The 25,025-nt window shown below is 41.6% G+C and overlaps 1 protein-coding gene across 20 annotated transcripts in view; it reads left to right on the forward strand.

The window, feature by feature from the left end:
- ATXN1 (ataxin 1) overlaps positions 1 to 25,025 on the forward strand; it is a 372,412-nt gene that overhangs the window by 155,781 nt on the left and 191,606 nt on the right. For 15 of the 20 annotated variants that reach the window (XR_008465091.1, XM_054193104.1, XM_054193103.1 and 12 more), the window contains one exon: positions 2,023 to 2,143. The gene's annotated coding sequence lies outside the window, so the exon portion shown is untranslated. Of the gene's footprint in view, positions 1 to 2,022; positions 2,144 to 23,015; positions 23,510 to 24,171; positions 24,271 to 25,025 lie in introns of those variants that run through there. The other 5 variants (XM_054193108.1, XM_054193098.1, XM_054193109.1 and 2 more) reach the window with 2 other exon arrangements.

Below are 25,025 nucleotides of genomic sequence, written 5' to 3' on the forward strand. Positions count from 1 at the left end.
AGACTTTTTGAGTATAAACAGTGCAACTTTTCACCCTTGCCCTTCTGGCCCCTTTGAACTTATTTACAAAGGTTGAAAAAACTTGTTTGAAAAGACATTTGCAAGAGACCTGGAATTTCACTTCACAAAAATTTTTATGTAATAGATCCAGTGGCCTAGTTTCCGGTTAATTAAGAAAATAGACACTTAAATGCAATCACCTGAAAAGCAACTAAGGGTTTAAACATTACAATTTTAAAAGAATTGTTTCAGTGATGTAGCTGGTGAAACAAAAATCAAGGCCTCATTTCCCCCTTGCTGAAGTTTAAGCAGCACATCTTAGTAGATGGCAGCCAAGATTATCATTGCCATTGCTCGTACGGTGTGCCACTTCTGTTGCGGTGTACTAATTGAAGGGGAAAAGCAGTAAAGAGGTATGTCAGGCTCTAAAGGAAACGCACGTCAGAATTGCAGGGAGGGTTGGAGTCGCCGGCTGGCTGCAGAACCTACTCCAGCGTGTGAGGCGGCTCACGCCGATGCCGCCGGAGAGGAGTCGAGCGATGTGACAGCCTCAGTTAGCTGAGCTGTGTAAGGGTTGAGGGTGATGTGGCTGCTCTGGAGGACCCTGTTTTGGAAGTGCGGGGTGTACGGATCGCACAGCGCAGCTAACAGGTTTAGTTGTAGGCCTCTTCTGAGGCTGCTGTAACCAGCTCTGCTTCAACAAATACAAATATCATTAGCAGGAGGAACAAAAGTACAACAGGCTTGGCACAGGTAAACATTTTGGTGCAAAGAAATGGTGTGCTATATTCCAGTGACTTCAAGAGCCTAAGCTTCGCAAACTGAAAATCCTGACCTCATCCTTTCATTTCACTTTTATGCGAGACTCTAGGTGCGAGAAATAACTAACTAGGTATTTGGACAAAAGCACTGTATTTTGGAGTCTTGTTCAGTGGTTCACATTCTTTATGTAAAGAACTTGAAGATTTTTTTACTTGGTTTTAGCTGAACTGATACATGACTAATGTTTTAAAATCTAAGGAACTTTGCAGACTCCTGGCTTTTGCAAAAAGACAAAAACTGGATCGATGACCATAATTCCTTTTTGATCTCAGTGCATGTGTTGTGAATGTAATACTTCATTGTTTGGGTTTTTTTCCCCTCAAAGCTGTCGTCTGAGATGGTTGTACAACACATGCAAATGTGTATGTGTGCGTTGGTCCCAGTCTGCAAAGTCACTTTAGTATGTGTCCCAGTGAGGGTTTTGCTGAATGAGGATTGATTAAAGAACCTATCTAGACTTAAGTATATGTGTAAATCCTTCCATAAATAGGAACGAGTAAGTGTGCTCATAAACTGAAGCAACAAAAATGCTTCTCAGTGAGGGAGAAATGGTCCCAGTAAATCCTTTTATTGTCCCAAGAGTGATAAAAATATTTGGTGAGATTCCAAGTGAAAAAACAAAATGTATTTTGTTTAGCATGTGATGTCAGCAGAGATTCAATGCTGGCTCTTCGTAATTTTACTGAGCAAAAATACAGAAATAGGAAAAAAAATAATCACATTGGTAGAGTTTTCCTTTGTTTATATTATTTGGGAATTTTCAGTAGTACGCATCAACTCTAGCTTGCCACCATTAATGACAAAATAGTGCATAAGGTAATGTCACACTCCCAAAGCTGATAATTTTTCACCTAATAGTAGTAGTTGCAGCAGTATGTTTTCTGGATGATGCCCCTCCTCAAATAAAATACGTTCTGTTGGCAGTGAAGACAGTCATCTCAACTTGCTTATGATTCTTCACCTCATTAAGATCACATTTAGGAAAAGAGCACTCAGTTTGAATAAACGGGTTCTGCTCTCAACTGTATATGTGCTCTGTCTGCAGGATTGAATCTGTAGTTTATTTGTGCTTGAGTAAGAGCAAAAGCAGTCTCAGTCTTCAGTGGGATGTTGTAGCATTTTGTAAATTGTTTGACTCTTAACTGTGCTTTTGTTTCTTTTTATTTCGGTTTCCATCTCCTCAACTCCTGGGTGAAACAGTCACATCGCAGGCCGAGGCAGATGGGCAAGCAATACAAGCTGTGAATTTATTCTTGACCCCCATAGGACAGTGACCACCTTCATTTTTGTCTTCACCCTACAGATATGCACTGCCAATAAGGTGAGAACGTAATGCTTTTTATTTCCTCTAACAAGTGTACACTGTCTGGTCTGGACTGTAATCCGCGTGGACACCTTACTGATGTCTGTACAGTTACCTACCTGTCATATGTTTGTACTTCCTGTGCCTGGCAGTAGAGGTCCTTGAGAAACTCTCGTCAGAAAAATTCCATTAACTCTGGTGACTCAGTTGGGTGACTTACAGGACAGTGGGTTCCAGATGAGTGGTTTTATGCTCACCTCAGGTCAGAGCATATTCAGTTACTAAAAGGTGATAGTATGAATGGAAAAGTTTACAGGCTTTGATTTTTGTTGTAAAACGCCACGTGTAAAACTGTATAAATCCTTCCTGCACTTTTATGAATCTTTTTAGTGGTTCTTGTTGCTTGCGGCCTGCTTGACTCTTCAGTGTCCTGAGTTCCTCCCCTGCGCTAAACTTTGTCTGGCATAAGGATGCTTCCCAGGTTAACTAGTCGCTCCTGACATGCCTGGGTGTCTTTTACTCTGGTTAGAGGAATGGTTTCAATTCTTCTGATATTTTTTCCCCTGAAACGCTGTAGCCAGACAGGATGTAATAGTGTCCATATATCAGTCTGCTCTCCCTCTTCTCTCTCTCCCCTTCCCATATGGTAGTGAAGAATACCTTGAAAAGAACAAGTCTCAAGGCTCAGCGATCATACTGCCAATAAAAAGAACATAAATTTTTATTTTATTTCTTTAATCTGATTGTCATTAAGCCACCCTGGTTTTTTGGACCTCTTATGTGATGTTTCAGTGCTTGGGATTGGTAATACTGCTAATGCTTGGGAAAAAAAAAAAAAAAAAAAGATAAAGGGTCGTAAGAAAATTGTCTGTGTGTTTAAATAAAAGAAAATGAAATGTGGTGGGTACTTGCAGAAAATCAAAGGATTTTTTTTTTCTATTTACAGACAGAAAACTTAATTACTATAGCGTTCTATTTATGAGGGGCTAATCAGAAAGTCTCCACTGCAGAATAACTTTTTAATGTATACAGCATGTCATAGAGAAATATGCAGTGCATAATTTACATTTTATTGTGGCAGCGGGGAAGGGTGCTCTGCTTTAAAGGGAAGTTGTCTAAGCAAGAAGTTACATGCAAAGACATGCCTGCTACGGTTTACAAATGAGCTTGAATGGTGGAGGTGGACTGTAACCACTATATCTCTTTGGAGCAATAAGAATTTCTTGAGAGTGAAAAAACAGACAAACCACCCGTGCGCTGACACATTTCGTCTCTCAGTTTTGAAAGAAAATGGACTTGGTAGCAGCTATTGACTTGGGAGATCGAATAGAAGGAAGCTTTTTGTTATGACATTAACATTGCCACAAAGCATTTCATTTTTTTTTGGAATTAGCTTAGGTTGTATGAAAATGTATTTAGTTGCAGAAATTATTACTACAGGAAAGACTTCTATCTCTTAATTAGAAGAAGTAATTGTTGATAGCGTATTGGTCAAATCCTATGAATAATTAGATTGTATTATCCACAATGTATTATTGCTAAGTCACCTTGAATATTTTAGCATCTGGCATTTCCTGCGATTACATGAGAAAGAATTTATTACATGTTAAGCAAACATTTTGGGTAAAAAAAGTAAGCTAGTTAAGTCCGGTGCAGAGGCATGACAGGAATATACAGTAGTATGCTGCTTTTTCTGTACCAGTGCAGCTTGAGGTATAGTGTTGGTTTTGTGGACCTTATATCAGATTTGTTTGGGCTTCTTTTCTTGTTGTTGAACGCTTAGTCACCGAGTTCGGGGTACCCCTGTTGGCCTCACTAGTTAGTTCTCATTTTCTCTAGGGATCGGTCAAAATCAGGCCCACTGTAAAGCTAAGTAAGTGAAATAAAAGTTAGTGGGGTAGAGACTGCCTGCTTACGAACGTCCTCTCTGTCACTGGATGTAACACGGGAGAGCTCACAGTAGTAACACGTGAAAGAAACGTGACCCGGCACCATGCAGCGAGCAGCCACAGATAGGTTTCACAGCTCAAGACACAGCATCGCATGCTAAGACCCATCATCTTTTCCGGCTTTCACGTTTGTTTCGGGGTGAAGGTGGCAACAGCCCTGCTCCATTTTAGTCAGACCTGGGTTATTACCACAGAGTCTGTCAGAGGGACCGAACATCAGGTGCGTTTGAAGGCATGCAAAATCAAGTCTCGGAAGCCTTACTAATGGACATACATACACGTGCCTTCATGGCATTACTTGCATGAGGAATCACATGGCTTCAGGGAGTAATGTCACTGCTGTGTGTGAGCTCCAGGCGTGCTTACCCTTCCAGTTCAAGCAGCATTCTTGCAGAGTCTGCTAAGCATCTTGCCTGATTAAGGACACCAGGATTAGTAAAAATAAATAGATAAAAAAAATAGATACAGCTTTTTTCTTTTTTTTTTTTTTTTTTAAAATCATGACTCTAGTTAATTTTAGCCTGCTCTAAAAAAACAAGGGTTATTGTTATTTGTTCAGAGCATGCCCTGCCTCCTTCCACGTAGGCAAATGATTCAATGCCTTCTTTTAAACAGCTGTGTTGAGAGGATTTTGCACGAGACACTGGACATTTTAACAACTAAAGAGTTGTTTTTAATCTTTTCCACTGTCGAGTCACTTGATATCTATTAATCATATTATAGTATTGGGTTGAATTTGCAGACACAGCCCGTTTGTAAGAATTTTTTTTTACTGAATCTTCCGTAAGTATGTCTGTACACTACCTAACATGGCTTTTTTTTTTACGTAAGACGTAATTTCTGTTTTATGCAGACTTCTGGCTATTGCTCTCTACAAATGGACAATAATCTGTCCTTTTAAAATACTTCGTAGTGAACATAAAAAGAGCTAATCTGTCTCTATGGTCCAATGGTGGCCTTTTGATTGCCGTGTCAGTGTCCTTTTATCCTAGCCGGTTTTATTTCCTCCCTCTCATGCTGTTTAGTAAGGCCTACAATAGCTGTAGAGCTAAAAGAACGTATGGGATGGAGATCTTGAACGTATTAAGAGCACAAGTGAAATGGAGATGTGAACCTAGGTATAATTGGATAGTAATTAGTCTACATAAAACCACAATGCGATATAAACCAAGACCTGAGGTTGGATTCACCTTCCAACTTCTGTTTTCAAAAGGTTTATCTCCAAATGGAGTAAGAGACTTGCTGTCCCACGCACTGTAACTCATTAGCGTTGCTTTGAAGTATGGGCTTTCAGATGTTTGAGTAAGTGTTAGCGAGATGGAGAACTACGCACCGAGGGCTGAAGGTAGTGAGATGATTAGGTGTGATGTGCAGTTGTGTGTATCGGCCCCAGCGTCTGTGTGTGCCCTCCTCCTGCCCTCTCCCTCGGACGTGTGTGCTGGGCAGGGACGTGCCGGTGGGTTCTGACGTTCCTCGGTACCAGGGGTATGCTTGTGGTTGGAATTGAGCCCAGGCGGCAGCGTCTGGATTCGAGTGTATTAGCTGAAGGGTTTCTTGTGGTGAGATACTGCGATGGAGGCAACCCCCAAGTTTAATAATTCCTTCTTTATTTTCTGGTCAGGTACTTAGCAGTGATCATCTCGCTTTGGGACTAGGTGAAAACCCGACTTAAGGATTTATTGAGTCGCTCTTTGCTCTATAAAAAGTACAAATGTCAAAGTGTTTCTCGCTCATATCGGAGTGTGGTTGTGACTGTTACCACATTTTGTTTGTCAGGTACCCACACGTCTTCACGCCCTTGTAGTTTTGTAAATTCAACGTTTCTGTGAGGCCAGCTACTTAAAAGAAAGTTAGGCTTTAATGGAGAAGGATAATTACAAAAAGCAGGCTTAATCCTCCTTTACTGTGCTTAGAATTTTTATGCTAGTGAATGTTTTCTCATTGGTGCAGTTCCTTTTCAGTGCCATGTGTAGTATCTGAGTAGAGAGTGATTTTTCAAATTAATATGATACTAAAAGCATTTCTCCTCCTCTTTAGCCCCTGAGCACATCCCCTCCCTGGTACTCTGCCATGTTCACAGCTTTCCCCAGATAGTCTGACAGCAAGTAGATCCAGAATAGTTTGAAAATTCACAGTATGCAAGAGAAAAAAAAAATTCCTAGTGGAGCATTGTACTAAAAGAAGTTGTAAGTTTGTTCTCCGTGTACCACTAGCGGTTAAAAACCCATAGCACTAATCATATGTAATGCATTTTTATTTACAGATTAGTAGGCTCTACTCTGACATATGACTAACAGGGAAGCCCCTCCCTTTAACAGTTGTATGTCATCTGCTTCAGAGAACTAATTACTTGGCAATTCCCATTTGATAATTCCCTCTTTATTTTCTGATGAGTTACTTAACACTGATGAGCTTGTTGAGCAGAATACCGTGCTTAATCTGTGCTTCAGAAACTACAGTGCGGGCTTGGGGATATCATTGTTTTCTAAATGCTGTTTAGCCTTGCCATAGGAACATTGAAACCACACTAAGACATGTTAACAGTTCACAGTTAACGGTAAGCTTAACATGAGCGATGTGCAGCATGTGCCAAAAAATAAAAGAGGGGTTTAGATTACCGTTGCACTGCAAACAGGATGTTAAATACATAATTTCTCCAAAAATCAAAACGGAACCTAACACAATTTAGACATTAGGAAGTAGAAGCTTGTGTCAGAGGTATCTTCTGTGTATTGTTTCTCCCCTATGCTGAAATAATCCATTTTAAAGGAAATTTTATTCTTAAAAAAAAAAATTACTGTTTTCTTGTAATAACTGTTTGACAGTCCAGCTGTAACTGGTGTACTGTTGTGTGTTGTTGTGTTGTTTTAGTGTGAGATACTTAAGTGATCACTGTGTTTTCTCTGCTGTTACCTGTCTGTCTTTATTCTTTCCCAGTCCCTTTTCACATTCTTTTACTCTAGCGGCCACAGCAACCCTTGTTTCTGGCAGGGGAATACATTACAAGTCTCACTGCTAATTACAACATTGCAGTGTTCCTAGAGGGTACCTGAGTTCAGCGGCGCTTAGCTACAGTGCCAGGCGAGGGGATTTATGGGGTGAAGTGACATCAGTCTGCCCGTGGCAGTCCTGGTAAGGTCAAAGTAAGTCTCTCCTGCAGACCAGGGGTCAGATGGATCCTGTTCAGACCCAGTGTCTCTCAAATTCAACTGTGTGAAACCATGCTATTGAATCCGATTAAAATTTCATTATTGACTTCAGTGGAGGAAGGTTTGTGGATCAGCTACGGTCACTTGGACTGTCTGGTGGCTTTGGACTGCCTGAAGAACTGCATTTTAGCTGATTCAGTGCTATAAGCTCAGGATTGGGCTGTTTTTTTCTTCTACTTGAATAGGGAGTGTAGTATTTTGTGTATTAGCTCACATGACGTTGCATCATCAGGCTTGCTGATTTATTAGATGTTCACAATGATATCTCTTGGCCAGTACTGGAAGCTGTGTCACAGGCTTGTTTTATCAATGAGAAAAATGCATTTGTACATAGTTACATGTGTTTTTTGTAAAATTAATCAGAGGAACAGTAATTTTATGAAACATAGAATTCAGAACAGATTAATCTACTTTAATTGTGTTCATGAAGTACACCAGCTATAAAATCTTTTGAAAGGAATATTAATCAAGTTGATCAAAGGTGGCTTGAAGTACAGAATTCAAATACGAACACAATTACTTTCTATCTGCATGTTTGCTGTAGCTTGGGTGATTATTTTTAAAATTCACTTAATACAAAAAATAAGTTCTATTTTGCGTCTTGGATATTTTCTGCTGCAGAACGTGTCACATTTTTAAAGCCAAGATGCAAGAGGGTAAGATAGATAAAATTTTGCATTTTATAAAATGCAATAAGTAGGGAGCATAGTAAAATCAAGTAAAACCCAACAGAAAGTCATTTAACCATTTTTTTTCCTTTTATAAAAATTTTTTTTTTTCCTATTTACATTTTTTTAACGACTCAAGGTATCTCAAGTAGCGTTGTATAGGTATTGGTGAAAACACAGATCCCCCATAAGAATCAGAAAACTGACCGTGAACAGAATGGCCCACCTGTGATCTGAAAGGTTTGCTTGGATGCCTGGGAGTTGCACCTTGACAGATCCTTCTACAAACCATTATGGCTGTTGTGGAGGGACCTGCATCCCAAGCCCTAGTGTTGGGTTCATTTTAGAGAGGCAGCCAAAGAGTTGTTACACAGCTATCTTCAAATGCCTGCTCAGAGCTGAAAGGTTGCAGTGGAGGTTGTCCACCTGTGAATTGTCCAAACCACTCTCTCTTCACCTTCCTCTTTGGGGCTTAGCAACATTTCCCCAAAGACTGGGGCTCTACTCGGGCAGCATTGCCTACGATTTCAGAAGAGATTGTGCCTAAGGATGTACAGATTTGGTCCAAGGTATTTTCTTCCCTCAGCAAGGGGAGGCAATGTTGCTTGTCTTTAAGATTGAACTTTTGAGTAAAATGTTTGGCCCCAGACACACCAGTACTGGGATTTCTATCAATAAGTATGCAAGTAAAAGACTCCTGTATGAATGTTGTGAAATGATCTTTCAGCTAGTGCAAGTTTTTAATTGCATAATAATGTCTTAAGATGTGAGCAGCCGATTTAAAACAAGCCAACCCCAACTTATTAACATACGGTGGAGGTTTCTTGGCCGATAACTGCTGTTGTCTCCCTGACATCCAGATAAAATGGTACCTTCCCCCCTACTTTTTTACAAATGAGAGAACTAATACATGCCAGACTTGGTATTTCTTTCCTCTGGATTCTCTCTCCCTTTTTCCCCACCGTCTGCCCTGGCCTGTGTTAGAATGAGTCTTCTGTCAGCCATGTTTGCTGATGGAATAGCCAAAGATGAACAAGTGGATCTGGGCAAATGCTTTGCCTTTGCATTTCCTAGCCTGCAGAACTGAGAAGCTGCTTCACCTGTCTGCTTAGGTCTTGTCTGTCTCCTCTTTGAATCAAGGATGAGTTTCAGGTTTCCTATTTATCGGCCTTGCTAAATTTTCTTGGATCTCTGCTGTGATCTGGCCTGATATTTTTGTTGTTGATGACACAGTCTTGAAAATCACTTGTGATTTCCTTTGTGAACTTGACAGTTGATTAATTAAATTGTGGGGAGATAAGTGACACGGCAGTGCTGTCTCTGTAACATGTTTTGAGGTCTGTGTTCTATTTTATGGTGAAAGAAGATGATGATGCATCTTATGGATCAATAATCTATAGTTTAAAATTGCACTGTGTGTTTGGATAGCGTGCATGTATATTATATATTGACTTAAAATATATGTGATACTACAATAATGGAAGGATGGAAGAAGGAATAAAAATCTCTATGTTGTTCCATGTTTGCATAAGCTGACAGAATAACTCAGTCCCAGTGCCTGGCCTTCGGCTATGGGAATGATACAAGCCGGCATGGGTGCATCCTACCATTTGTTGGTCACTGCCAGTGTATTTTGGTTGCAGCTCAGCGGCAAATTCAGGGGCAATATGGTGCATAGCGACTGAGTGAACTGAAGTAATTCCTGAATGGAAGTGTGGCATTTGTTACCTGACACTGCTATCCAGATGTTATCTCTTACAGTACAGCCAGAAAGGGCCCTAAGGAAAATTGAGGTGGGTAGAAGGTTTATAGTAAGCATCTGAGATACGCTGAACAGCAGCAGTCAAGTACGCCCCTGTTACCTAAGGAGTCGAACTTGTTGAATGTCACGTTGGCTGTGTGGAATGGGAGAAATGCAAACTAAGACACACTTCTGCTAGGCGTGCAGCTCTGCTATGAAGCGCGTTCATCTGAGCTGTCAGCTGGCTGGCTGCGGCGTTTGCTGCTGTTTGTACAACTCAGCCAGAGTGTCTCTGTGAAACCAGCCTGGGCTGCAGCAACCAGGTTTTTCTGCTCCTTATCTCGTTTCACGTGAACTGTGCGTGTCGTGCCTTGCGCCGGGGCGCTCAGACAGCCAAAGGCAGCGGTGGAATAAGGGCTCTGGTTCCCAGCTCCGTTACTTTATTTGGATGGTGTAGATGGAGCCACCTGGGTGTGAATGTGGTGCGACGGAGCATGGGAGCTGGCCTGGGGTCTCCGTGGGGTGTCGGGGCCCTCTGGACTTGGAGCTGTGGCCGGCAGGTCAGCATTGCTGATCAGAGACTGCTTGGTTGGTGCTGCAGCAGTTGAGCATTTCCTACAAGTGAAAAGGGAATGAAAACTGTTTCTCGGTAAAAATGTGATTGGTCTTCTTCCCGTGCCTCAGGTGGACGTGTTGGTGAACTAGGCTAATCTTTATATAGTCCGAGCAGTATTGTGCTCTTCATCCTTCTGTCCCCTTTTAACCTTTTCCAGACTTTATTCTTTTATTGCTTGCCAATTAATTTTTCTCCTCACCCCCTTCTCTACTGAGATTCTCCCATGCTCAGCAGTTCTCGCTGCTGCGTATCTGACCTACTTGTACAGCTCCCTCACCAGGTTTGTTACTTGCACGATACTTTGATGGTGTGTTGGCCCTTTCTTCGGCATGATTTTTGTGTGTGTTTCTATGTTTCTAAAATCCATTTCTGCTCAGAGGGTTTCAATACCTTGGAAATTTTATGCAGAACTGCAAATTTGAATGTTGTTTCATCTACTGCTTTTCCTTCCTCATTAGTCATAGCTGGATTCTGAGCTTTGCAACCCTGATGATCTGTCTGGACAAGCCTTGCCCTCCATACAGCCATCCCCTTCTCCTCCTGGGAAAAACCCCTTTATTTCTTCTCTGCAGCTTCACTGTGGGTGCCTGCTTCCCTGGCCAAACATTGGATTTTCAGTCCTGCTTGCCCCTGCCAGTCTTCCCTGGCTTCCAGCTGCAGTGTCTCTTCAGCAGGCATCTTGCTTTTCAGGCTTGTCAGCTGGTCTCTAGCAAATCAGTTGCATATATGGGTTTGTATAATATTACATGCTACCAGTGTAAAAAGAAAAGATCAGCTGTTTTATCTGTGCCTCAGCATGAGATGGGAGCCACCCCCTTTGGGTCATTTGTTCAGGAGATAATGGGGTCACTTTTATTATCGTATTGTATGGTCTGCTAATCAAAGGATTCTTTTACTGTGTTAATAGCAGTACTTCAAATTGTTAACATTAGTTAGCTTTAAAAATGGAATGTAATTTTCATGTGTCATACTGGTGAGACAAAATTAACAGCTTGGACAGTTTTCCTTGGATTTCCAGTCGTTTTCATGCCATGATTTTGTGATTCTGTGATTCTGCTCCAGTGGCAAAGTTCTGTAGTAGGAAGTTGCAAAACTTTCGAGATAAAATGTAAGCTAAACCAAAAAAGAATGTTTGAAAAGCACTTCATTCAGAAAAAGAAAAGAAATTGAACATGGTATGCATTTTGAGTGAGGCTCTTCAGTGAGGGAAAAATTCCTGGACTGCTATGGAGAAGTACAGGAATGAAGCACCGTACCACTGAATGAGTTCACAGAGGTATGAAATGAAAAAATGAAAGGTTTTTTTTTTTCTTTGTGTATTGTTGTGTTTTTGCCAAGAACTGACTATTGGAATGATAATGTGGTTATAGTAGATTTAAAAAAAACCCCAATAAGTATTTTGGTTTATAATTTTGGAGATGGTACGTTTTCTCAAAAAACTAGCCTTTTGACTGGAAGGAGAACTGTCAAAAATAATGCCTTTATCTGAAAATTGATAACCCCGTCTTGTTATAAGTAACACCAAAAAAAAAAACCCAACTAAAGGATATTAGGGAAAAATACACATTTTCCAAATGGATTTCCTCAGTGTATTTAAACAATAGCTTGCATATAGTTAGTTTCACTTTCCCATACCTAGACAGTTTCCCAAGGTGAGAGAAACTTCTGAAAAAAAAAGCAACCACGTGCTTGCAAGATCATAAAAATGGGTGCAGGGAGCTCAGAGGTAGGAGTTACTACTTTTTAAATCTTCCATTAAAAACAAGACTAGACTCCATATTGATGGAGTCCTTTTAAAGGCAGTGCCCTTTTAATCAGCAAACAGGTCCTCTGTGCATCAAATAATTAAAAATAGAGCAAAGTTTCTGAACAAGGCGTCTGGCAGAAGCGTCTGTACTTCCATCTGTGCATGATTAGCAGAATGTTTCATGATATTTAAATAGCACAAGCTTTGCTCTCTTTTTTTATTATTTGTTGTGCTGAAGACCTGTTTGCTTGTTAAGTGGTCTTTTTTGAATAGTTACTGGCAAGGAATCAGGAAAGTGTATGAAGACATCTTGTACACACTGCAAATGCCAAATTGTCCCTTTTTTTTCCGGAGAGACACTGCCCTTACTATTTTTTTTCTGATGGGAGTTTTACCGCGTCCTTCACTTGGTCCTTAAAATTTCTTATGGGCCGGTTCATTTCGGAGGGAGTTTAAGCAGGTGTTGTGGCCACTGCTGGCGGACTACGGTTTCACTGATACACGGCTGTTATTTTCGTGGCGGTGGGGCTCGGAGGCACGTTTGGAGGGCGAGTAGGCAACCAGGACCTGTTTGCAGAGTACGTGCTGGGGTTCAGATGTGCAGCTTCTGCCGGCTGCGCAGGGGAGCCCCGCGTCTCGTCTGCTGCGTGCGTGCTGCTCGGAAGCCTTGCCCTTTCAGCAGGGCTGTAATCGGACAGGACAACAGCCTTCCAAAGTGGTTCCGATGCCTTAAACTGGGACTCCTCCTCGCTGGCAGTCATTCAGCATGGGATTGCAGGCTCTTTGTTGCAGTTGTAGCCGCTGTTTTCCCCTCCTACCAGTAAAGTTTTCGCGTTTTAAAGTTTTTGCTTTACAGAGACCTGAACAGGTAAGTACCCAGACGTCAGCGTCTTTTCATCGCATGTTAAGTGTGTTGCCGTAGCTGGCTGAGGGCAGTTTTGTTACGTGCAAGTGCCCAGTTATTCAGAGCCGGCGGGGAGCTGAGACACTCTGACAGGCTCAGAGGTCCTTTGTGGAGAGCCTGTATTCAGTCTTTGGACAATTTGTGTTCTTGGATGGGCATGGAAAATAAGAGCTTTTGTGGCGTGTGTAAGTGGGGTTTACTCTGTAGCTGGGCTTTTTTTTTGCTGGTTTTTTTTCTCTTCTTCTTCTTCTGTTGTTTGAGAAAGGCTGTGGTGTGTGATGTGTCAATACTGACCTGGGTCATCTCTTAACTTCAGTTCAGGACTTCAAAAGAAATCGTGGTTACTACTGAGAGCAAAGCTGTTCACCTGTCAACATAAGTGTATAAAACCTGTGTGTTTGTACCTCAGCCAAAACACTGAGAAGCTTTGGCCCTGGAGAAAGAGCCTGCTACGAGCCTTCATGTAGGGTTCACCTCACCTAGCTAGTGCTATGTCAACTGGAGTCTGTCATACTGTTTCTGGCCCAGCTTCTGCAGAGCAGAGTGCTCCAGGGTCTCAGAGCAAGTTCTCTTCAGCAGGGCTATATCTTACATGGGCAAGTGGTTGAAAATTCAGGGGGGAGCGGTGGTAGAACCATTTTGCAAATGCCTGTCCATCGTGTGGTTCGGCTTCCAGGTGCCTGGGGAGGCTCGAAGTAGATGGAGTAAATGAGGAGGAGTCCTGGATGGGCAAGAGAAGGAATAATCACATTTTGATGTAAAAGCTCAGGGCAACATTCCTTCAGTGAGACCTTTCAACTAGGGCATGAAGCAATTCTCACGTTTTACCGACATTGCTCCTAAAAACTGTTAATATTGGTCCCCTTAACAACTGATTTCTGCAGAAAGGAAAAGAATTACTTTTAGAGCTGATTCTTGATCAGTGCAGTTTGGTGGGCCTAATACTAGCATCCTTCCAGGAGCAGGAAGGAGAAGGAAGACTCGGGCTCATTTTAGAAAGATGCATAAAGTTGTGTTGGTGGATTGGTTAAACTAAGCCAAGTTTTGTGTTTTGCTCCTAGTACATGTTCTCAGAATATACCATAATGGGTATTTTGAAACAGCTTCGGCTTATGTTGTGAATGTGAATTAATTAACATTAGTATGAATTGCATGTTGTCGAATGGAACTTGTTTTTCTGTGTCTTCTGTCATGCTCAAGGTACTTCAAAGGCTTTAAAATAATGAGTTCAGCTACAATAGTGCGATGGCTCCATAGACAAACATAGCTGTCCTTCTGGGTGCAACAAGAGATCAAATTCAAGGGTGGTTTTGCAGATTGGAGTGGGAAGAATACCGATCGTGATGTTAGTATTACTCCTGTTATTTTTTAAAAAGCATTTCTGGCAGACTGCTTATTTTGGCAGCCTGGATTTTGCTGTTTATTACTTCATTTATAACTCTCAATGCAGTGTAAACAGAATGATGAAAAATCTCAGGGCACGTTATTCATGAGCTGTTGTTTAAACCTCATTGTTGCATTTCTAGCCCTGATTATTTCACATCATGACATACTACATGAAATAGCTGGTAGTCCTTGATTTCCTGAAACAAAACCAAAGCTTCCTTTTATGACCTGGCAAAAGCACATTGTAGCAAAGCAGGTAAACCCACTTTCAGCCTAAGATGGTAGGATCCTGTTGATTTGTGTGAAAAATGAGGGTTCCGTTAGTTGTCTGCAGGTCTCTGGAGGAGAGGGGAGGTGCCTTGTGTTGCTCAAAAACAATTCCTTTCAGCTGGCTGGAGAGAAGTATGGATAGCATCCAACATACAGATGTCCCAAAGTACAAGGATTATAATGGAAATGTTGATGACCTGTCAGTATAGAGATATTAGCAAGCAATTATATAATTCGGAGTTGTTGACTACTGTAGACGTTGTTTTAGGCCCTGTTCCCACTGGCGTTCCTCCTGTTGACTTTGGGAGTGTTGGGATCAGACCCCTTTGGCTCAAATTTGGAGTGAAGTTAATGAAGACTGAAAGAAGCATGCACATTCTGAAGTCAGGCGCCAGTTTCAGAGGGGAGAACAGTGGAAGTTACAGACCTGCACAATGATACTGAAGTACTTTATAGCATGATCAAGCCATACACTGAAAATAAAGCTTTCCTTGAGCTACTTGGGGTATTTCATCTTGGTCTGTAGCTTGTAGTGTTATCTGATAATGGAATACTCAACATCGGTTTTGTGCGTTCCTCATAAAGCTGTTCTTTGACAAAGAGAAAAATGTATCTATCTAATCAACATGCACCTTTGTGTATACAGCAATAGTCATTCATTATTTTCAGTTTGTGCTGTTATATGAAAACTTCTCCAAAACTTTGGCAGCTTGGTAGGAAGGAGTGGCAGTTCTGTGCATTCTCAGCTGTGCAGCTCTAATGTATGTTGCTTTTAAAGACACCTACATGTTATAATAAAAATACCCCTTATAGCCAACGATGTAACCACAGTATAGATAATTACAAAAGAAAGAGATTCAACTGAGTACTGAAACAGGAAAAAAAAAAGGCAAAAATGAAAGATTCTTTTTTTAAGAGCAGTAGAAATGATAAAGGAAAGAAATACTATTCCATAAATACAAGGGAAAAAACCCAAACCTCGGTTCACTATATTTTAAAGTTGCTATCAGTTAGGGAATAGATGTGGAACAAAAGTCTGAAATAATAAATACTGTAAATTCAGTTGATATTCAGGGCTCATTTGTGCTCCGGAAAAAGAATAAATGTGTAGCTGTGCTAAAAACAACAAAAGCCAATTTGGGGAAATGTATGAGTACTGCTAGAAAAGCTGAACAGTACATCTCTATGTAAAATTGCATGTGACTGGTGTAAGTGCTGTTCTGTCACAGCTAGGGCTGCTGAAATTGTAAGCAGGTAGCAAAAAATTTACTGTTTAATATTTCACGGATAATAATTGTTCTGAATGCTTTAAATAGCACAGGAAATGTAGTGTCACAAACTTGACATTTAAATATTAATATTGATACTGAAACAGTCTCACCACAAAGAATGCCAGGACTGCAGGAGGAAGGGCAGCATTTTGATCAGATAAAGACAGAAAAGTTTTAAAGCCTTTCAGATAGGTTGAAAGAATGCCTTATGAAATCTGGGGCAAAATTACCTTTCAGGATTCGACACTTCATATCCAGTTTTGGGAATATCCCTATAGAGGTAAAGTTGGAAGCAAAGAGATTACTTTCTGTCATTTCTGTCTTCCCCCTTCCTCCCCCATTTGCTATTTGTTGAAGACTGTCTCAAAAAGGTTAATAGCACAGGGCTACAGAGTGTTTTGGATTCACATGTACAAATGTATGAGTGTATCTGGGTTCAAGAAAAGACGCATGGGGATGTATAGTTTTTACTGTCCATTCTCAAACTTGCTTGAGATATATTGTAAGTTACCTTCTGTAATGTCAAGATTTGGCTATGGGTTACTTTAATAAAGAGAGACCTACCTTTTCTTTTTTTTTTTTTTTTTTTAAACAAGCAAGCTTGGTCTCCCCATGGCTGTGTGCAGATGATCTGTGTGCACAGTCCCTTACTGTAAGTTCATTATAGCTTGCCTGGTTCTTATAAAAGTGAGATCAGGAGAACACAGCACTTCACATACAAATACACAGTAAGTTGCAGCCTGCCTACGTGATGGAGCCCAAGGGCCGTTGCCTCTTTGCGTTCGCAGTGTAACAAACTTCATCCAAAGAGGATGTAAAGTAAAGATGGAGACCGGTGAAAAATCACTAATGATAACTGCACTTCGCAAACAGAAGAGGCCAGTCAAAGCCAAGCCCACCGTAGGATTTCTGTTCTGTCGCTCCGGTGTAGTGCGGCGGTGTTGTGGATGGTACCCTGCTGCTGATAAAGCTCTTGATAGCTTTTGGCAATTACGTTGTTACATACACGATTTGGTAAATCGCTTAGCTGGTGATAGTGCTGATAGATAGGTACACTGCTTTCCAGAATTCCTTATCACGGGACAGGTAGAGCACATTTTTGGCATTGTACTGCCGGTGTAGGTTGTGCCAGTTTGATTCTAGCTGTTTAGCTATGTGCAAGCTAGTTAAAGGACGGTGGTTTTTTTTTTTTGGGGGGGGGTGGGAGGGGGGCAGACAGGAAGGGAAAGTTTGTCAGCCTCCTTTCTGAAAGTGTTTTGGTGCTTGTGACTTCTTTTTCCCTTCAAAAATATATCTTGCACTTTCAGACTCTCTTATTTTCTGATGTGATTAATAGTAGCTTTTATCTTTAGAACGCAAATGCAATTTTAGCATACTTTTGCACTGTATAATACTCCTCTCTGCGCAAACTGCTTACCAGCCAATTTAAAAAGATAGATATGTATTTAAAAAAACAAACGAACAAACCCAAAATACAGTTTATCTTCTGAAATACTGATATACTGGTAGTTGTAGGTGCTGCAACATATTTATGCCAGAGTGGCACCATTCTGCTTTGCCAAGCGTAAGCAGCTCCCTTTAGCTGTGTGTCACCCACTGTGAGGAGGAGGAGAAATCGGGCAGGTCGCTAGAACCATGGCAATGCCTTTGTGTCTCAGCGGTGGTAGCCGACACAGGTACAGCCCCTCTCAGGTACCTTTTGCAGGGGCATGCTGGAGAATCCCGGGTCCTTGACAGTCGTCAGCATTGCTGTCCAAAGGGTGAAACAACAGCACTTAGATTAAGAAATGCAAATACCCGCCGCCGCTGCTGTGCATATACGAACCGGGCAGACTCCTGACCCTCGGGTGATGCCAGTGGTGTTTCAGCCTGCCTGAGTTTTTGAACTCATTAGGGAAAATCTCATTTTCAGTAAGGAGACCTGGACAAGATAGTTACACGTGGAGATCTTACTCTCCAGGGCTGTGCTGTTTGTGAGGTGATTCACAGCACGTACAGAGCGGATGGAAAATGTTGCCCTGGAAGCATTCCAGTTTGTTATTATTTTGAAGTCATTTTGCCCGGGCACAAATGCTGATGATTGTACAGAGAGCCTCTCGAGCTACAAAGAGTGGAAGGTGAATCTCTCACACCTCAGGTTAGGTTGTAGCTAGTAAATGACATTTTATTTTGTGGCCAGCTATTCACCTGACTATCCAGACCTCTGTTCTAAATAAAAACCAAGAAAATAAAATACTCAGGAGACCTTGGCCTGCTACAAGATGGGTAGCTGTTGCGGATGATTATATAGATCTATTTCACTGCCTGTTCTGAACGCTGAGATTTAGAAAAGCATCTTGATTTTGAACTACCCAGAAACACAGCCCAAACTGGGAGTAATCATACCGATACAGATTACTTTTTTTTTTTACATCCCGTACTTGCTCTCTTTCTTCAACTGTTTCCCAAAGTATCAGCTACATCTGCTGTCAGTGGTAGGATAATAGTTTACATGAATCTTTCGTCTTTTTTAATACTCTGGTATAGTTGCTCTTAGGGACACAGAAGTAAATTGTTAAGATAACATTAATCTTCTGATTTCGTGTCTGAACCTGCTCCCTTGATGTTAGTGCAAATTAATGGAATTAGGATCAGGCCTTTAAAGAATAAGATTAATAAAAAAACCCCTAAACCCCAACAGTAGTATCTTAGAGATGACCAACTTAAAAATATGAATGAAAAATTGTGACATACGCCTAATCCTCAGCTAATTTTCATGGTGAATGGAATAATCTTCCATGGAGTTGTGAGTGGCCAATGTATTATTGTACATCAGGGCCCTATTAATCCATAGATTATTGACAGAGCATATGGTACCTGCTCCGAAGCATGCTGTATACACAACATGCTTTTATCTTTCTGTTATTGTTTGAAACTACATTCTAATGTGTCACTGGGGATATACGTAGTCTTGGAAAAGCTGTTTGCACTGTGGAATTTGCTAGTAATATGGTATGTGGCCAGGATGTACACTAGATATTCAAATTACGTATGCTGCAGAATTTGTGAATTTGCATTTTAAAATACTTGTCATTTCTGGAAATACCCCAGGGTGTAACTGTCCACAACTTCCCTTTACTAAGTAATTATTAAATATTTGCTTTCAAAGCTGAATCATTAGCCAGCTGGGGAGTGGGTTTCCCAGCTAGTGGTTTTAAAACCTTACAGTCAGGACTGTGACCCAGAAAGTTTTCTTAATCTTAACATTATTGCAGTCCTGTTCATTAATACACGTGAAGTACCGAAGCCTGTTAGCCAAATGCCCTGCCTCCCCCAGTGCAGTTTATTACCCTGCCTTTTAGAAAAAGTGGTAGCTAGGGAGACACGCATGTGAAATCACAGTGTAATTTAGTTTAATCTGGATATATTTCACCTGGCATCAGTTGCCCAAGGAGAAAAAAGCCATTTGGGCCTCTAGGCAGAGCCAGATGTGAACCCTTGGGAGTAGGGCTTCAAACCCTGCAAGAGTTGATTGATGTCTGTCCTTCCCGGGGGGACATTTCGGAGACTGGGTTATGGGAGCACCTAGGCATCTTGTGTCTGAAAGTGTGAAAGGTGGGGCCTCTGAGGGATGTGGCAGGTTTTTCCCCTGCTCCGTCCTGCTGCAGGGTCAGGTTTATCCCGAGGGTGTGCGCTTGCGGGTGCCTGGTGCCGGTGGTGCAGCCGAGGCGTGGGGTAGAAAAAGGGATGAGGCATGTGGGGGCTGCCTGCACTCCTTCTGTAAAGTTTCAGGATACCCAGAAAATATTAAGGCAAGTAATTGCTAAGCTTGGAGTTTGTTTAAATACACCCCAAATGTTGCGTAATGTCTATAACCCACATTTTTCCATCCCTTAGGAACGTTGCCCCTTTGGGGTGACTGGACACAGCACGGTCTTATGGACCCAGCAGTGCCGCACCCCACGGGCTTAACTGTGGGGAACATGCACACCGTTGCCGTCTTCACGGGAGGTTGGGTACTGCAAAGCAGTGTTGGTTACGTTGGTTAATTGGTTTGCAATGTAACGGTGGTTTTTAGTTTGTTCTCTGTGGTGGCAATAGTGACCCAGTGACTGTGGTCTGTGAATCAGTTGACTGCCTCCGAGGGGCAGTGGCTCGGGAAAGCAAGCTGGCTCTCAGCCAGCGCCCAGTTGCTCTGTGGAGGGCTTCACTTTTACTGGGAAAACTTCAGGGAGTGTGCAAATGGAAAAAAGACTGGAAGCCTGCTCAGCCTTTCCGCAGGTTAAGTGGGATCACAGTTACCTTTTTGGTGTGCTGAGTTTTTTTGTAGATTATTAATTATATTTTTTTTCCTTTTTCACATTATTTCTCCTGCTTCTTTTCTGTGCATTCTCAGTCGATTGATATCTCTGCCTTTCTCTTTGAATATACCTGCAGGTTTTTTTGATAGCCAAAATTCTTTATTGATCTAATAAGATAATTTAACTTTCTGACTTTGAAAACATGGTAGGGTAGCTTAGTGAATTTATTTTAAAATTAACGTTTAACATACAACAACTTCTGTAAAGTTACCAAACATTCTGTGAGCAGTGTTGTAGTTACGGCTATTTTCAGAGAACTTGAGTGTTTGCTGAAACAATCATCCTTTGGAGTAAAATATTTTCTGTTTGTTTTCATTATGATTGGGAATAAATTGTTACTGTCAGTGTATCTGAGAGTCCATCCATTCGTCAGACCTTGTAGTAAATGATAATAGTCCCCTGGCCATTTTTGAGATACTGAAGTGTGGAAGTGAAAAATCCCTCATTTCATTATTTAGATATATGCAAATAATCGTTTTTTTCCTTTTTTGTGCTTTCTCTGACAACTTTTTAAAAAATTCCACTGCACCCCCGGTAGATGGGCCCGAAAGAAGAGAAACCAGTCCTGAAAGTTCAGCCTGGTTCATATCTGAGCGTGCTGCCTCTCTTGCTGCGTCGCCAATTCACAGCACCCCACTGACATGATAACGCAGAATGAGCTTGCGGACTCATCCGCAACTTTGCTTAATCTTGAACAGTCAGAGTGGAAAAATGCTCTTCAGCGGGAGGTTTGATGCTTAGAAAAGTCAGAGATGGAGCACAGAGTTGTGCTGCGTATGGGAGTAAATTCTCGCTCGGATGAGGATGGCGTTGCTCCTGTCCCACACCTGTCGGTGCCATGGTGCGGGGTACCACAGGAGGAGCAGCAGGTCCTGCCCACGGGGCAGGTTGCTGCCTGCCCTTCCTAGCTGTGCTCCCCTGATGCTTTGGTGGGCTTTGCCCACGCGTGGTGGCAGGGAGGTGCCCACCGGGGGGTTCGCTCAGCAATGTTCTTCGTGATAGGACTCATGGAGCCTTGCTGGAGTTAAAAGCGCACTGTGTAATTAGTATCATTTTAGCTTCCAGTCGCCTGTAATAGTACCAGGAGGCTGTTTCTGCTTTGCATAACTTACTAGAAAAGATATTTTTACTTTTCTACATGTACGCCTTATATAGAAGAACACATATCGTGGCTTTTTGTCAGGAGACAGCATGAACTGTATTTTCCAGTGTCACGACCAGCAGATGTGAAATCTGCATCAAAATGCTTTTCCCGCGCATCCTTTAGGCCAACTACGGAGAAGTACTGCTGGGTAGGCAGGCTGCTCATACCTGAGCTGGGGGCAAATGCCTATGATGTTTCCCACTGGCGTCAAGGGAGTTTTTCCACTGAGTATATTAGTAGTTGGACTGGGGAAGCGATCTGAGAAATCTTCCAGCCTGAAGGATGTGAAGTAGGAACGAATGGGAGGAACCCTAAGTGATATGAGGGAAGCAGTAGGCTAGGAGAAGGAGAGTCCAGTAAAATCAACTAATAAAACACACCCATAAAACTGCAGGACCTTAAGGTTTAAAGAGTAGCTCCACGCTTACATGCTTGGCACAACTTTAATTTTTAATTTGCCTCCTTGTTTCAGGCTTCCTCCTGTCAGAGAGGTGGTCTGTGTGCCTGCTCTCTGCAGCTGGAGAGCCCCTGATCTGGTCATGCCAGCAGTGGCTGAGGGCCTATAGCCAAGGGACATAACAGGGCCTTCGCTGTAGTGGTCATTGCTCTTGGGTGGGTGTGCTTGGCTGGTTTTCCAGATCATAGACTTCGGGCAGTAGGACATTAGAAATATTATAGGCTATTAAATATAATGTTGGAGCATTTGGCTGCACTAACTGCTGCTTTTCATAGAGTTCAGATTTGATATTTTTGGGACTGAGAGGGTTTGGATGTAAACTTTGTTAATTTGGTTTTGAAAAAGGAAGTCCTTGCATGCTTTGAAGGAAAAAAAAAATGGAGACAGAACTGCAAGTCTCTTCCTTAAATCAAAGTTTTCTGCCTGAAATGGGAACAACTCAGCAGAACAGTTTAAGTAAACATGGCCATAAGTGCTTATCTGAAACACTGGCATCCTCTGTTCTTACTGTGTTACTTTTTTGTGGTATCCTGGCGTCTCTCAGTCACTGATGTTTTTGTTCTCACAGCACCTCCTTCACAGGCATATACTTTTACGTCCATAGTTGCCAACAAGATTTGAGGCTGCATCCGAAGAGCTCGCTCCAGGAGCGTAGGTTTTCCACACCTCTGTAGAGGAGATTTTTGAATTGCTGTCTGAAAGGTCTTTCCCCCTCCAGCCCCCACTTTCTCCCTTATCTCCATTGTGGCTTCTTCATTTATTATTGGGCAGAAAACAGGCAGCTGTTCCTGAGTCATCTCAAGTTAGTGTTCAGCACAGAACGGGATAAAATCTAGGCCAGAGATGGCAAGTGACTGGTGATGTCCAGTTGTAGCCTATGTGGGGGGTCAGTACACACACAAGGAGGATTGCTGAAAATTGCATATATGTGTGCGAGAGGGCGAAGAATTAGGTACTGTCCTCTAAAGCCAGTGCCTGAGCGTGGGATCATGTTTCTTCTACTTGGTAGAAAAAATGCACCATATTGTGAGAATGGCTTAGTGATACCTCACAGTACCGCTTGGGTGGTTTGGCCTGCGTGTGTTAAAATACACTGCCACATGTAAGTAACTTTTGTGCACATAAGTGCTTCCACTGTACCGTTGCTTGAAACGTCACTATTAACAATAATTTTTATTTAAATTAGTATTTTTCTCTTACGACCAGCTTCTAAAGGACCAATTTCTTTTAATTAGTCCATGGAACAACAAGCAAAAATGTTTTATTATCCTACAGAATGTAAGATAATTTATTTGATAGGTGTAGTAAAGTAAAAAAAAATCTGTGCTATTTGATAGAGTACTTCTGTATGTTCCTGTAGCATGTTCTTTAAAGTAATGGAAGAATAAGAAATGAGAAGTGAGAGAACCTTGTTGGGGTTTTTTATGAGAATTAATGTCTCTATGCATTTGTGAGGCTTTAGTATATGTTTTTCCTCTTTTTGGCTATGTTAGGGGGAATAAAATCAATCAAAGAAAGAAAAAGAAGACTGTGCCTCTCTCTCTGCCAGTTCTGTCATGCTTCAGACAATAGTGCATTAGGACATGGGAAGTGATCTCAGCCATATTTTTAGTGGTATTTTTAAAAATGATACTTCTTGGTGAAATAGTCTCCAAAACTGCAAAGCTGGTATACATGCAGGTGTAAGTCTATTATTGCACTGCCAGTGTCAATCTAGCATGTAAAGAGCTTCACAACTGTTTGGATCTGCTCTTCTTTCATAATGGGCTGCAACTTGTTTACTAATGCTTGAAAGCATGTACACATCAAATAAATCTCTGGTATTTGGGCCATAGTGTACCAGCATTATGCAAAGGGAAGATTAACCACACTCTATATTAAGCTAGGATCCAGTCTACTCTTGATTGCTAGCTATACTAAACCAACCAAACCATCAAAGAACAAAATTAGTGGAAGGGTTCCTCAGACAATAGATTTATTTCCATGTTTATTTGCGTTATTGTTAAGAAAAGGGCAATCAGAGGAGCAAATCTCCTTGGGGCTCAGGGCATTATAAATTAATCATGAGACGCGAAGTGAGCTTTTGGGTGTGGAAAACTAGCAACAGATGCAAATGCTGTATCGCTGCATCCTATGGTGCGTATGGTGTTGCTGCAACAGCTGAGAGACAATACGTGCGCTTTGACTGCTGGTGCTGTTAATAGATAGTCTTTAGCAAGCATTATATTGGCAAATCTGACACAGAATGAATTTGCAACAGTGACTCAAAAGACTTTCCTAACGCGAAGCATCTTTATTGCATATCATTTTAGCTCTTTCCTGTTTTTACTCTGCTCTCTTTCAGCAAAAAGGTCAAGAAAAGCAGTAGCTCAGTGGCTGAATTTTTCAGAAGTGCTTTACAGCAGGGAAAGTGGGGAAACCTCTTAACGTGGTGTCTTACTCAGTAAGTTAAGCCTTTTTTCTGCAGTTAATTTATTTTACCTACTTTTTTTTTTTTTTTTTTAATCTTACGTATCAGATTAATTAAAGTTACTTTTAAGGTATCTCTAGGCAGGTGTGGAACTCCTCATCCCCCCCTCAGCTTTTCCCCTCCCCCAGAGGGTGGCCTTTGCCGTATGAAACCTGTCAGCCCACCTTGCATTGAGTCAACTGTGTATTTTCATAACATGACTGTCCATCTGCACTGAAAGTGCTTGGTTGCCGTATTCAGGTTTGCAGAATTACAATACAGAGTGTGTGCCCTTTTCTTCTTCACTTTCCCTGCACACATGTGTGCATGCACCCACACACTTGAACAATGCTCTCCCTTTGTCATTGCACTCTGAAAGCCACCATCTGCATTAATAAGAGATTTTTCAAAGCCCAAACCAGGAGTTTTTGGGCTTTCCCTAAAGCAGTAAAATATGCATATTTGATACTTCTGTCACTATCACTATAAGGAATTAAAAAAAGAGAGATCCCTTACTTTATGGTAACAGATAGAAATGGAGGCATACAGGAAGATTTTCTTGATGTAGCTAGAGCTTCAGCTAGTGCTGGTGCCTTACTGTTGGTTCAGACTGAAGGTCAGAGCCTTAAAAAGTTAAGTGCTGAATATTCAAACTTAATTTTTTATAGCATTAAATTAGGATGGCTTATACGTTTAACTAGCCTTAAGGGTGCTAAGTATTTCCAGCTGAGGCCAAAAGGACTTTTATC

This window comes from Rissa tridactyla, chromosome 2, assembly GCF_028500815.1.
Source record: "Rissa tridactyla isolate bRisTri1 chromosome 2, bRisTri1.patW.cur.20221130, whole genome shotgun sequence".
NCBI lineage: Eukaryota > Metazoa > Chordata > Aves > Charadriiformes > Laridae > Rissa > Rissa tridactyla.